Here is a 14,189-nt window from a genome sequence, read left to right on the forward strand (position 1 = left end):
AAAAGCAAAACTCTTCCCTTTTATATCCTCACAGCATGTGGTGCACATATAAGACCCACAGTGATTTGTTTACAGGCCCATTTTTCCCGTCAGATCATAAGCACCTCTAGGCCATGGATCACATCTTTCTTCCTATTTTAATTGTGAGAGGCACTTAATTTATATTTGGTAAATAAAAAGTTGAGAGATAACTGATCAGAAGAAAGAGAGTCTGAAGGCTTTCTGCAGTAATAAAGCTATGCATTTGAGAGAAGGGCCAAAATGTTGTGTTTCAGAGTTATCTTTAACCCACTGAGCCACCCAGGTGCCCCATTGTGTTTCAGAGTTATCTTTGAAGGAGTTTTCCCTAGAAAAAGAGATGCAATCTCTTGTCCCACAAACCCAATCTTCTTGGGGAGGACCCCCACTCAAACCCCTTTTACCCAAGGACGTTCATATCTGTTTCCATTGGTTCCTTCTCTTTGTTTCCCATAGACTGGTGTCCTTTTCTGATACATAGGGGGTACTCAACAACAAACAACTGGACGTCTTTCCCTTTACCCAACCACCCCTTCCACCTTCTGCCTCTTTCCTTCCTCCCTTCAACTGCTAAGCTTCTCAAACACGTGATTGTTCAATACATTTCCATTCACAGCCCTGCCACCACCATCAAGATGTATTGGACTAAGCTTAAAGAATTTCTGACTGAAGGTCCCTGCGAGGCTCAGTCATTAAGTGGCTGCCTTTGGCTCAGGTCATGATCCCAGGGTCCTGGGATCAAGGCCCACATCGGGCTCCCTGCTCCACAGGAAGCCCGCTTCTCCCTCTCCCACTCCCCCTGCTTGTGTTCCCTCTCTCTCTGTGTCTCTCTCTGTCAAATACTTAAAATAAATAAAAATCTTTTAAAAAAAGAATTTCTGACTGAATTAAAAAGTCATTTCTCAGTTTCTCATCCACTCTAAGTTCCCTGTATTTGAAAATCTTTTCATAAAGCAAATGATTCTTTTATGAAGTGAATAAACACATGCTAATTGATCTGTTTCCTGTAGTTGTTCAGAAAAAAAAAGGCAAGTTTTCAGTTTGGGGGGCTGCCAAGGAGAGCTGTCTAAGCTTCCGCAGAGTTGGAGTTGAAGAGTGGGGTTTGGCTTCCTGACCCTCAATAGGCAACATTATCACTGTTTCAGAGCTGACTCACTCTAATTCAGAAGAGACCCGGCATAAAAACCAAAATGCTGAGTATTGATTGGCAATGAGGAAAATATAACTAACCGTTGGGTGGAATGAACCTCCTATCAGCCTGATCATCATAGTGTTTGGGAAGCTTCATGGAAGCCAAAATATGTAAAGTTTGCCCGTCACAATAGAATCGGGATAAGGGGAGTTACCTACCTAATTTGAATTCTTGAGTGATATTAGGACACTGATATCTTGACCCATTTATCTTTTCCCTACTCAGTAACACAGCATAGGAATGTACTATGCTAATTTGTTCTAATTTTGCTATTTCTATGCTTTGTGATTAACCAACCTCTCTCCTTATTTCCACAGTATTTTAAGCAGGTTATAATTAAGGTTTGTTGGCTTGGATCTATATCCCTTCTGTGACTCATCATTTGCTTATTGCACAATTAACTTTCAGAGGTTAGTCTTATCTGTAAATAATTGGGGAGTGTCTCATGTGCACTTATGGATTGTAAATATGCAAGGCACACCTGGATCAATCAACCTGATCACCCACTCGCCTATTCGGCTATAAAATAAATCTTTACGATCCTTCTGGACCATGATTATTGGCTTTTCCATTGTTTAGGGTTTTCAAAAGAATATCCCATAGACCCTGAAAATAGTTCCAAATTATTTGAGCAAAGACAACATTGTTGGAACAATGGTAGTAGAAAATAGATGTACGAGTGGTCTGTAATATAGAAATCAGTCATGAACATGTGTCCAATTACAGAGAAACTGTTGAACTAACCATGTCTAGCTAACTTAAAGTTTCATTAATATTCATTGACTATTTGTTCACTTATTTTGTAATCTATTAGCATTTGTTGCAAAATTAGTTGTTGTGAGGGCCAAAGATTTAGGAAAAATTTATTGGAGGATAATTAAAAAAAAAAGATTTTGGTTATTTATTTGAGAGAGAGAGAGAGTATGGGCAAGAGCACAAGCTGGGGGAGAGGCAGAGGAAGAGGGAGAAGCAGACTCCCTGCTGACACAGGGCTTGATCCCAGCACCCTGGGATCATGACCTGAGCTGAAGGCAGATGCTTGCTTAAATGACTGAGCTACCCAGGTACCACCTTATTGGAGCATAACTTAAAATTAAAAAAAATTAAGGGGCGCCTGGCTGGCTCAGTTGGTTAAGCGTCTGCCTTCGGCTTGGGTCATGATCTTAGGGTCCTGGAATCGAACCCCACATAAGGCTTCCCGCTTAGTAGGGAGTCTGCTTCTCCCTCTGGCCCTCCCCTTGCTTGTACTCTCTTCTCTCTCTTCCTTGCAAAAAAATAATAAAATAAAATAAATAAAATCTTTTAAAAAATTAAGGATTTAAGTCATTAAGTTTCTTCACATGAACTGAGAAATGATTACCATTATTTAGTTAGAATGGGATGATACTAGTGCAGGAGGATAATTTGAGAACTGCTGTTATACAGCGAGTTAGTGAGTATTTTTGATGCAGCAAACAGCCATTTTACTATTTCTCTATTAGAAATGTGAAAGTGGAGTACAGAGGCAAAAATGTTTTACAGTATTTGCTCTGCAAAACTTGAAACAAAAGATTCTCTTTGCTCAGATTTTTAAATCTTATAAGGCACCTATTTCAGAAGAGAAACCAGCAGAATTTTTTAAATCCTTAAGGATATTGTTTTGTATGTATTTTACCATAATACCGAATATGACCAAAGATTACGAGAATGTGGTCAAATAGTGTAATTTGTGCCTTATCATTTGCTGGCTTATTGAGGGAAGTCACAAGTTCTATAGAAGTTGTTCTCAGGGGCACCTGGGTGGCTCAGTGGGTTAAAGCCTCTGCCTTCGGCTCAGGTCATGGTCCCAGTGTCCTGGGATCGAGCCCCACATCGGGCTCTGTGCTCTGCGGGGAGCCTGCTTCCACCTCCCTATCTGCCTGCCTCTCTGCCTACTTGTGATCTCTGTCTGTCAAATAAATAAATAAAATCTTTAAAAAAAAAAAAAAAAAGAAGAAGTTGTTCTCAAATGTTAGGGAATCTCAAAATCCCTGGGAGGTGATTAGGTGGAGGACCTGTTAAAAAGGCTGATGTTGAACTCCACTTCCAGTTTCTGATTCTGCAGGAATAGAGTGGTGCCCAAATTTGCTTTTCTAGCAAAAAGTAGATACTGCAACCATGCTTTGAGGACCCTCTGTTCTATACCTTGGTCTATTTTAAATTTAACAGGCCTTTGGCTATTTCTCTCCTATTCCCCACAGAGGTCCAACAAAACTTTATCACCTCATACCTATCTTATAGAATCATCCCCACTTTTCAGTGCCTCCATTTTCTTACTTACAGGGAAAATTTGGGTCATTGCATATGAACTGCTTCAGGTTCTTATTTCTTTCTTCCATTCTATCTCTTTTCCATTTTCACTTCTACTTCCTGGACTCTTGATCAAAAACCATCCTGTCTCCTCCAGGATCAAATTCCATCTTTGCTTCCTAGAGATTTTGTAATTGGCCCTCTTCTATATCAAGTTTTCCAACTCTCCCTCCTTACCAACTTCTTCTCCAAAGCTTGTAAATAAGCCCAAGTCCTTGATTTTTGAAAATCTATCCTGTGACCCTAAATATTTCTCTAGCCAATCTCTTCTTCACAGGACACATTCTTGGGAAGAATAACACACTTGATTTCTCAACTTCCTTTTTATTCTTCTCAAGTCACTACAACCAACTTTCTAATCCTAGCACTCTATTGATGCTGACTTTGAACTGGCTGAGCACAGTTAACACCAATTCTCATTTTAGTGCCTTTCATATCTCTCTTTGAAGCTCTCTGCTCTCCTGGTTTCTGTGACACCCCTGCCTTCTCAGTGTTCTTTGTAGGTTCTTACTCTCCCTTTCCCATTGAATGTGGGTGTCTGGAATCCAATCTTTGACTCACTTCTCTTTGCTCTATGCAAGCTCTCTTGGGTATTTCATTGTCTTCCTCGGCTTCAGTTGTGCCCACAGAGATGCTTAAGAAAATGTTCTTTGGCCAAATCTAGGAAAAGGGCTAAATTCCACATCTAAGTGATGTGTCTGGAATGCTGTATGCTGTAGGCTACTAGTTCCCAAGTCTAAAAGATCATTTACTCTCTTGAGCTCCAGACTTTAGCTTCTATCTTTGCTATGTATCTGAATAGTCTAGTTTAGTGTTGATGGTCGCCACCGGAAAATTTATATGATCACTTTAATCTCAAAATGTTCAACCTGCCACTTAGTAAGTTGAGAAAACTCAGAATCATCTTTGAGTTCCTGCTCTTTGCCTTACTTCCATCCTCATATGTTACTGGTCACTAAGTCCTATAAATTCTACTCCTTTACTATTTCTCCTACCTGTCATCTTCTGTCTGCTGTCCCCACACAAGCTTTTGTGAAAATGCTTTTGGGTGAAATCTAGGAAAAGGGCTAAGTTCTATATCTGAGTGGTTGTTTGTGGAATAAGGACGGTTGGAAGCTCTTCCATGAACTTCAGTAATTTAGCATAAATGCACCTTTAGAGCAAGAGAGGACCATGAGAACATTAGCTCTCCAAAAATATGAAGAGACTATGAGTTGGCTACTGGGCTTGCAAATTGGGTGAAATTGTTGCTCAATCCAGTTTTAATCTGCGGCTTAAAAATCAGGGAGAGGGGTGCCTGGGTGGCTCAGTGGGTTAAGCCTCTACCTTTGGCTCAGGTCATGATCTCAGGGTCCTGGGATCGAGCCCCGCATCGGGCTCTCTGCTCAGTGGGGAGCCTGCTTCCTCCTCTCTCTCTGCCTGCCTCTCTGCCTACTTGTGATCTCTCTCTCTGTCAAATAAATAAATAGAATCTTAAAAAAAAAAAAAAGTCAGGGAGATCTCAGCTAATATTTGTGTTACATATTATCACCGTGACTTTGTTCTTATTCATACAACTTTGTTTCTCCTAAATTTATTAGGTCAGAAACTCTGTGTTATTTGTCGTTGTATATCCAAGAACTAACAATGGCCATGTACTTACGGGTCCTCAATAAATGTTTATTAAAAAAATAGTTGTCATACTAACATGTATTTATTGAATTCAGAAAAAATAAACCACTAATACTTGAGATAGGATCTCCTGTTTAATTTATTTCCATGTCTAATACATCAAAAATATAAACATCATAAAAATTACTCAATAGCTCATTAAAAACTGGAAAACAACAATAACTATAAATTACTGAATATTTTCAAAGTGTCCAGAACTTTTCATTTAAATCCTGATAACAACCTTATAACATAGATATCCTTATTACTATTTTATAGTGGAGGACACTTATTTTTTGGAAAGCTGAGTAATTTGTCCAGGGCATCATAACTTGTAAGTGGCATCAAAGCCCACATATTTTATACTGCACTGAGTTATTGAAGTTGTCTTAAATATATTCTAGAAAGAGAAAATATGGCCCAAGCTTCAGCTATAAAATACTAAAACTAAAACTAAAATAACTTGATTCAATCTGCTGGTATATTCCTGGTCACTAAGAATTGTTCTGAGCATTCCTTAATCAAAATAGGTTTTTGCATCCAGCTTCAGAGTGTGAACCAGGAATAGCAAGTTGCATTAGATATGCTGCGGTATATTTCACTCATGGCACTGATTAAGTTTTGGCACTGTTTTGATGCATAATAAAAAAAAGAAAAATAAATGTATATATGTAATAGCAAATGGAGGCAGTTATTCAAATAATTCACTGAGATAGATCCATTTTAAATCTGAATATTTCAGTGAAAATACTTTGGGGAACTGGATGTTCTGTATATTTGTGTTAACTGAATTTCCCACCTTGCTGTCAGGTATTGATAAAACAACAGCAAAAGAAAGGGGTTTTTGTTTGTTTTTTGTTTTTGTTTTTGTTTTTTTTTTTTAACAGGGAATGTTGAGCTGGCTTTGCATCTTCTTAAAGCAAAAGTAAGATATTCCTTGAGACATATTATAACAGTCTAGGTGGGTCTCTATTATCTGGGCAGGATTTGAAATTAACTAAAAAATTATTTTTTTTCAAGATTTTATTTACTTATTTGACACAGAGAGAGACACACAGAGAGAGAAGGAATACAAGCAGCGGGAGTAGAAGAGGGAGAAGCAGACTTTCTGTTGAGCAGGGAGCCTGATGTGGGACTCAATTCCAGGACACTGGGATCATGATCTGAGCCCAAGGCAGATGCTTAACGACTGAGCCACCCAGGAACTCCTAATTAAAAAATTATTAAAGAAGTTTACAGATGGGGGGATGCCCAGATGGCTCAGGTCATGATCCCAGGGTCCTGAGATCAAGTCCCACATTGTGTTCCCTGCTCAGTGGGGAGTCTGCTTCTACCTCTCCCATTCCCTCTGCTTGTGTTCCCTCTCTGGCTGTGTCTCCTCTCTCTGTCAAATAAATAAATAAAATCTTAAAAAAAAAAAAGAAGTTTACAGATGAAAATTTTCTTCATTTCCGTAAGAATTTACTTATTCTCTACTTATTGATGGCAAAACAATAGATAATACAAACTTTGTACCTAATTACTTATTTATACCTAAAAGTGAATTCTTTTTTTTTTTAAAAGATTTTATTTATTTATTTATTTGAGAGAGAATGAGTGAGAGAGAGCATGAGAAAGGAGAAGGTAAGAGGGAGAAGCAGACTCCCCAAGGAGCTGGGAGCCTGATGCGGGACTCGATCCTGGAAGTCTGGGATCATGACCTGAGCCGAAGGCAGTCGCTCAACCAACTGAGCCACCCAGGCACCCCTCAAAGTGATTCTTGATCTCTTACACCTACCCAACATATCCATCCCCACTTTTTCCCATTTCAGTTATGGTAAATTCATTTTCCAGTTTCCCAGAACACTTCAGTAATTCTTTATGCCTCTCTTTCTCTAGAACCCCTAATCCAATATCTGTCAGGAAATCATATTGATTTTGAAATTATATCCAGAATTTAACCATGTCTTATGGAGTCTACTGTAATGACCCTAGTGTAAGCTACCATCACCTCTTGCCTGGGTTATTGCAAAAAGACTTGTGCTCTATAGACTATTTTTAACCTGGCAGCCAGAGTAATTATTTTAAAACCTAAACCATATCATGTCAATCCTCTACTAATAGCCTCCCTGCCTTAGGCATGTAGGCCTTCTAGCATCTGGCCTAGTAACTGTGACCTCACATTATACTATTTCTTTTTTTCTTTTCTTTTCTTTTCTTTTCCTTTTTTTTTTTTCCCCTGGACCACTGTTTTTCAGGTAAAAAGGCCTCTGGCCATTCCTGCAACTTACTGGGCTTGTTCCCAATTCGGGGGGCCTTAGCGTGGATTGTTTTCACTGTCTGGAGATATCTGCAGATATCTCTTTCTTTAGATATTTGCAGCTACCTCCCTCACCTCATCAAGCCATTATTCAAATGCCACTTTCTCAGTGAGGCCTACCCTACTTGCCTAATTCAAAAATGAACAATTCTCCTGTTCCCCCTATGCTTTGTCTCATTTCTTATCCCCTCCCTGGTGTATAAAAATATCCCCTTGTTCTGTTACACCCATGGCTTTCTAACACATTATTTTATTTAAATATTCATTTATTGTTCAACTACTACTATGTTTGATGATGGCATAGATTTTTGTCTGTTTTGTTCATTGCTATATCTGCAGCTTCTTGAATAATGTCAGGCACAAGGTAGGCCTACAATAATTATTTGTTGAATGAATGAACTAATAAGCACCCATCACTTAAACTCAGCAAATAGACCTTATCTTCAAGGGGAGAAGTGTAGAAGTTGTTTCCAGAACAAGAGGATTATATATTGGATTCCATGGGAATGAAAGCAGCGAAGTTTCCATGTGTCTAGAGACTCTTTGAAGAGCCTGATAGTGTATGATTCCTTTCCCATTCCCATTCTAAATCTCAAAATATGATCACTTTCTCAGCAGCCAAGGACTAATTTTAAAAGATCCTGGAGTGTTAAATTTGCAATGAGAGGTTCCTAAAAGGAGGGATCATGATGACAGTTCTACAAGCTGCTTGGAATTCTCAACATTTCTTCTCTCATTACAGTATTGCTCTTTTTTAAAAAATATTTTATTTTATTTGACAGAGAGAGATCACAAATAGGCAGAGAGGCAGGCAGAGAGAGAGAGAGAGAGGAGGAAGCAGGCTCCCTGCGGGACTCAATCCCAGGACCCCAAGATCACGATCTGAGAGGAAGGTAGAGGCTCAACCACTGAGCCACCCAGGCACCCACAGTATTGCTCTTCTTAATTTGAAATCTATGAATGTAATTTGGAAGGTATGGGAAGCCACTTTGATTACACCTTGAAAAATTATGTGATGCACCCCCCTCTCCTGTATTTCAGCAGATATAATTTGTGTATGTTTTTCTTGTTGGTCTTTTTTTTTGAAGTGCGTAGTATCAGTGGAATATCCATGTCAGCCTACAGCCGAGAGCCTTGAATATCCCATACTTTTGGGTAGCACAAATATATTGAATGCTGAAATTATTTTCTGTCACTTTAACATCCATTCTTTGGTCATTCCTTTTAAAGAAGCATAGAATTTTAGAGCTACAAGGTTTCCATTCATTTGGTTCGATCATCTTATTTTATAGACATGAAAATGGGAGGCCCAACAATGCTAAGTCACTTGCCCAGGTACCAGAGGACTGAGTAATCCTTTTGGTCAGAATAACTTGTTCTAAAAGTAAAGCAAGCTGGAATTGAAAAATAGTTCTTAATATCAGCAAATTAATTGAATATGGCAACAATCGCAATCTGTAGTTCTAAACAATATGCAGTTCTGCCTCGTTTATTTCCATGGTGACTTTATAAGTCACTATTTGGAAATCTAAGGCAGAGAGAGCAAAGAACAAAATAATTGATAAATAAGAAAGAGCTTCCTTCAGGCATCCTAATAAATAAGAGTCATGGATCACAAAAGAGTAAGAATTTGCAGGTCACCTGCAGTGAACTGTCCTTATGACATCTACATGAGAAGAGACCTCTTCATCATGGAGATGTTTCCATATTAGGCATAGCATATTAGGCATAGGCATCTGGAGAATTAGGGTTTCTTTCATTATCTAACCTAATCATTTTTAGGTAGTTTTACTTAGATATCTGCACTTTCTTTTTTGCACTAGTAACTCTATATGAAGGTTATTATGCCAGAGGAATGTGAAAGTCTATGGTAACAATGCTTCATTTTCCTTTCACAGCTCTGTTTGAGGGATAGAGACATTTTTGTGGTGTGATGCATTCACTTGGTCTCCTGGCGTTTTCTCCACATGCTTTGGAAATCATGTATTTTTCTGAGAGGTGGTAGTTGTGAATGTCTTAATTACAGCAACAGCTTCATTGTTTTAACTTTGTTTTAATTAAGGTACCCTAGTAGCTTCAATAGTTTAAGATATTTGATATTAAAATAAGAGAAGATATTTTGACCCTTTGTGTACAGCAGTGCTCTCAAACTACAAACAAAATTATGGCTAAATCAAATTTTTAAAATAGATTTTAATAGATTCCAGGAGGTAGGAACACTAGGATAACTCATGTAACTTCAAAGCTAAGATCTCTGCCAACAGCACAATTCGCAATTTCCTAAGAGTGAATTTTTGAGTTCCTTCTACCAGTGCCTGGTTTAATTCAGTTTCCGTTTTCCATGGCTCACTTTCATTAACTCCTGTTGTGTGTGATTATATGTAGGTTAGACACCAGTAGACTGAGAGTAAGAAGATCTGGGTTCTATTCTGAAAAGCTAGGTCAAATCTGGCCTCCACGTGATGCAGGTAAAACTCCCATGCAAGTACTAGGGCAGCATTAACTGAATGTAATTTTAATTGAAATGATCTGCTTGGGGTTATATTTCCTTAGATGTAATATCAATTTTTCTCTTCATTTTCTCCTAATTATTTTCTTGGTAGCATACTTGAAAGGGCTTTTCAACTACTGTATAAATCAGTTTTCTTTTGTAAGAAATACGACAATTCTGTTACTTTCCTTTCCGTATTCTCTAAACTTTGCCCAGCATTGCATTAAGCCCTGACTTACACATTATGATGAGCTTTTACATCTTAAATATATTTATTATTTAGGAACTGTAAGTATTTGGCAAATAGTGAAGTGTTGGGGAAGATTAAAGAGAACTAAGTACAAAATTAATAGCAGACTCAACTATGACCCAGAGGAAATGTTCAAATAAGTTGCTACTTTATTTTTTTATTTATTTTTCTTAAGTTGCCACTTTAAAAAAAAGCAAGCAGTTAAGAAGAAAAGATTATGTCAGAACACAAATATTCATAGGCAAGAAAATAACTGAAGCTATAATGCTTTAAAAGACTTGATCAAGGGGCACTTGATGAAGGGGCATCTGAAGGATGGCTCTGATGGTTAAGCTTCTGCCTTCTGCTCAGGTCATGATCCCAGTGTCCTGGGACCAAGCCCTGCATCAGGCTCCCTGCTGGGTGGGAAGCCTGTTTCTCCCTCACCCACTTCCCCTGCTTGTGCTCCTGCTCTTGCTGTCTCTCCCTCTGTCAAATAAATAAATAAAATCTTAAAAAAAAACCACAAAAACTTGATGAAGGTTAGTAGTTGAATTTCTGTGAAATACTTTATGATATTTGATGTCACAGGACTGAATGTAAGCATGGATGATAACGCAGTTTTCTTTCCTAAACAGCTGAAAATAATGTTAAAAATATACATAATAAGACTTCCTATACTTAAGTAATTGACTATCGTATTAAAGAAGTCCATCTATATCACTCAAACTGAGAGCACAAGACAGGCAGCTCAACAGTGGGGGTGCAAGCTTTAAAAATTACGAACAGGCCAAAATTCTAAGGAAAAATAAAAATAGGATCACCCAACAACAACCATAACAACAAACCAACCACCCCTTGATATAGAAAAAGGTTTCAATTATAAAAATTGAAATCGTTAAATGCCTGAACTTGGTAAAATGAGTCTGGCGGTGGGAGTGAGGGATATTCACTAGAGACCATCATCTCCCACCGCCTCTCCAATGACTTTGCTGCAACAGGCAGGGCTGGGAGTGGTGGTGTTAGGGAGTCTGCGGAAGTGGTGGTCTCAAGGTCCCAGAAGCACCTTGTGGGAGCGGGTCTTTTTGCTCTCTCCGTTTCCCTTCCCCATCCTAAAAGCACAATCCGGTGAAGACCCCGCTTCACCCCAGTTCGTAGGCAGAAGCTTACACAGGCCAATCTCTGCCCTGAAGCTGAAAACAAACTTCCAGTGTAGGTCACCCAACCGCTCGAACACCCCAGCTCTCTCAGCCCACGCTTTAAAGAACGGCCCGGCCCTCCAGCGCCCTTCGATTCTCGGCTCAACTCCACTCCTCTCGCGGCAGGCCCCGCTTTGAGGCCCGCCGCCGGGACCAGGGTAGCCCGGGGTTGGGAAAGCCGCGGCCGGGGAGCTCCACGACGCCCCGCCCCCGGCAAGCGTGGCGGAAGTGGCTTGCTCGGGAAAGGAGACCACGGCCACCTGGCCGAGCGCGCATGCGCCAGCGCCCGCGCAGCTAATGGTGGGGGCGTCTACTGCACTCCCTCCTCCGTCTCCGCAGCCCCCGCCCCACGGAGAGTCGGGCTCACGCCATTTTGTGCCCCCCCACCCCCACCCCTGCCCCGGCGGAGCCACCTTCTCCCTTTCTACACTCTAAGCCCTCCACCCCGCCCCTTTCCAAGCGTGTCCCGGGCCGCCGCAGCAGAAACCGCACCATCTCTCCCCACATTCTCCACGCGGGACGCGCAGCCGTGCCTACAAGTGTTCTTAAAGCAGAGGTTGTAGGGGGTGCGGGGGGCGGTGCGGGGCGGGCGGCGAGAGGTCTGCGAAGCGGGAGGGACGGCTCCTGGCGAGCCCCGCGTCTGTGGGCCCCGGCCCCGCCTTGGCCCTTGCCCAAGGGCGGCCGCGGGGGAGGAATGGGCGTTCGCGCTCTAGGGCTCTAGGGAGGACGGTCGTGTGAGGCACCGTCCGGGCTCGGCACCCGGTCCTCCCGCCGAGCGTGGAGCTAGCCGGCTCTTGACTCCTCCCCGTCGGCGGGTGGGCGTGGGGCGAGGGGAGCTGGCGTGGCTGGGGTGTGTTAGGCACCTTTTGCGCGTCATGTAGCTAGAGTTTTGCTGGGAAAAATCTTTACAGAAGGAAATTGCTTTACGGGCAGGGTGGAAGAAGCGTTGGGAAACGTGTAGCATCCGGGAAAACGAAAAGCGCCTCTCTGTTCTCTGGGGTTGGGCCCACATCTGTGACCCCTGGGGAAATCAGTTAGCCTGCCTTTGGCTGGTAGTTACGCTCTGTAGATGGGGGAAGCAATAGCCTAGCTCAGAATTGCCAGGGTTATATAAGGTCATACAGCACCAGACACCGATCGATTACATGTTAAGTATAATTAATTTCAGTCTCCATGTTTTGAGAAGTTCAGAATGACTGTGATCCTGTTTTCCAAATTAAAAATCAAGACGCTTGAAGGTCCGATAAGTGAGAGTAGATTTATAGGAGCAGAGGAATGTGATATCTGAAGCTCGGAGACGACACTAACACGTGTTATTAATGTCCACTGGATAAATTAGCATACCTTCGTGAGGCTGATACAAACTTGAAACTGTTTCGTTTGAAAGAAATTATGTATTTATCTGGGAGGAAAGGACCTAGGGTTTTAGTATATGTCAAGAGTCAGAACTTTGGAAACGGAATTGAGTTAGCCGTGCAGAGATTTACTTGAAGACCAAACTGAGGACGGAACTCCCGGAATTTCTGGTGGATGTTTCAGAGAGACTGGATTTGACTGAGTATGAGAACAGTTTTTTGATGGTACTTTGCAAAAGGAGAATGCACTTCATTGCACTTCTTTCTTATCTCTGGGAATATTCAAGCAAAGATCTAAAGCAGCCTAAATCTAGAGCAACAATGCCCAACATTGTAGAACTTTCTGCCGTGTGGAAATATTCTGTAATCTCTGCTGTACTAATACGGTATACACTAGTCTTAGGTGACTCTTGAGCACTTGAAATATGGGTAGTGCACTGAGGAACTTAATTTTAAATTTTATTTTAATTTGGGGCGCCTGGGTGGCTCAGTGGGTTAAAGCCGCTGCCTTCGGCTCAGGTCATGATCCCAGGGTCCTGGGATCGAGCCCCGCATTGGGCTCTCTGCTCAGCAGGGAACCTGCTTCCCTTCCTCTCTCTCTGCCTGCCTCTCTGCCTACTTGTGATCTCTGTCTGTCAAATAAATAAATAAAATCTTTAAAAAAATTTTTTTATTTTAATTTAAGTATAAGTAACCACAAGTGGCTGGTCACTGCCTTATTGGACAGCATAAGCTTAGAATTTAGACTCCGAGATCCCTCCCAATTCTGGATTTGGTTGAGTTTTAAGACAAGACAACTCTTGGAACATTTATTGCCTTAGGGAATCATAATTATATTCAAATAAGGCCTTTTGCTCAAATATTATGGTTCAGTGCATGGTTCTGTTAGTACTTACTTAGGCCTTGACAAATTAAAGCAGATCATTCTTTTGACTCCTTAAGTTGTACAGCTAATGCCAGATTCATCTGGAGAGCCATACTATCCTATCTGGATAGCGATACTATCTGGCATTTCCTTTAATCATTATTGTACCGTATTGTGACCGTGGATTTTCACTATTCTTTTATCATTTTGGCTAGGTTTAGTGAAAACTTCTCAGCATTTTTATTTCTGAAGGTTTTTTTTTTTTTTCCCATTTGAAACATGGTATTTTTTTGTTTTATAACTTTTGTATAATAAAGTGAGTTGATAGTTTCTAATAGTTTTTGAGAATTGGGCCACTTTATTTTATTTTTTGAACATTTTATTTAAGAGAGAGCTCTAAGGGGGTGGGGGAGAGAGCAAAGGGAGAGGGGAAGCAGTCTTCCTATGGGGCAGGGAGCCTGATCCTGGGCTTGATTCCAGAACCCTGAGATCATGACCTGAGTGGAAGGCTACATTTAACTGTCTGAGCCGCCCAGGTGCCCCAGCACTGGGCCATTTTAGAA

The 14,189-nt window shown here is 40.9% G+C and overlaps 1 protein-coding gene across 1 annotated transcript in view; it reads left to right on the forward strand.

Moving 5' to 3' along the window:
• The first annotated feature begins 11,753 nt into the window (after window positions 1-11,753).
• SUPT3H (SPT3 homolog, SAGA and STAGA complex component) overlaps window positions 11,754-14,189 on the forward strand; it is a 566,769-nt gene continuing 564,333 nt past the window's right edge. The window contains exon 1 of the mRNA XM_047733198.1: window positions 11,754-11,962. The gene's annotated coding sequence lies outside the window, so the exon portion shown is untranslated. The remainder of the gene's footprint in view (window positions 11,963-14,189) is intronic.

The sequence above is a fragment of the Lutra lutra genome, chromosome 6 (genome assembly GCF_902655055.1).
Source record: "Lutra lutra chromosome 6, mLutLut1.2, whole genome shotgun sequence".
NCBI lineage: Eukaryota > Metazoa > Chordata > Mammalia > Carnivora > Mustelidae > Lutra > Lutra lutra.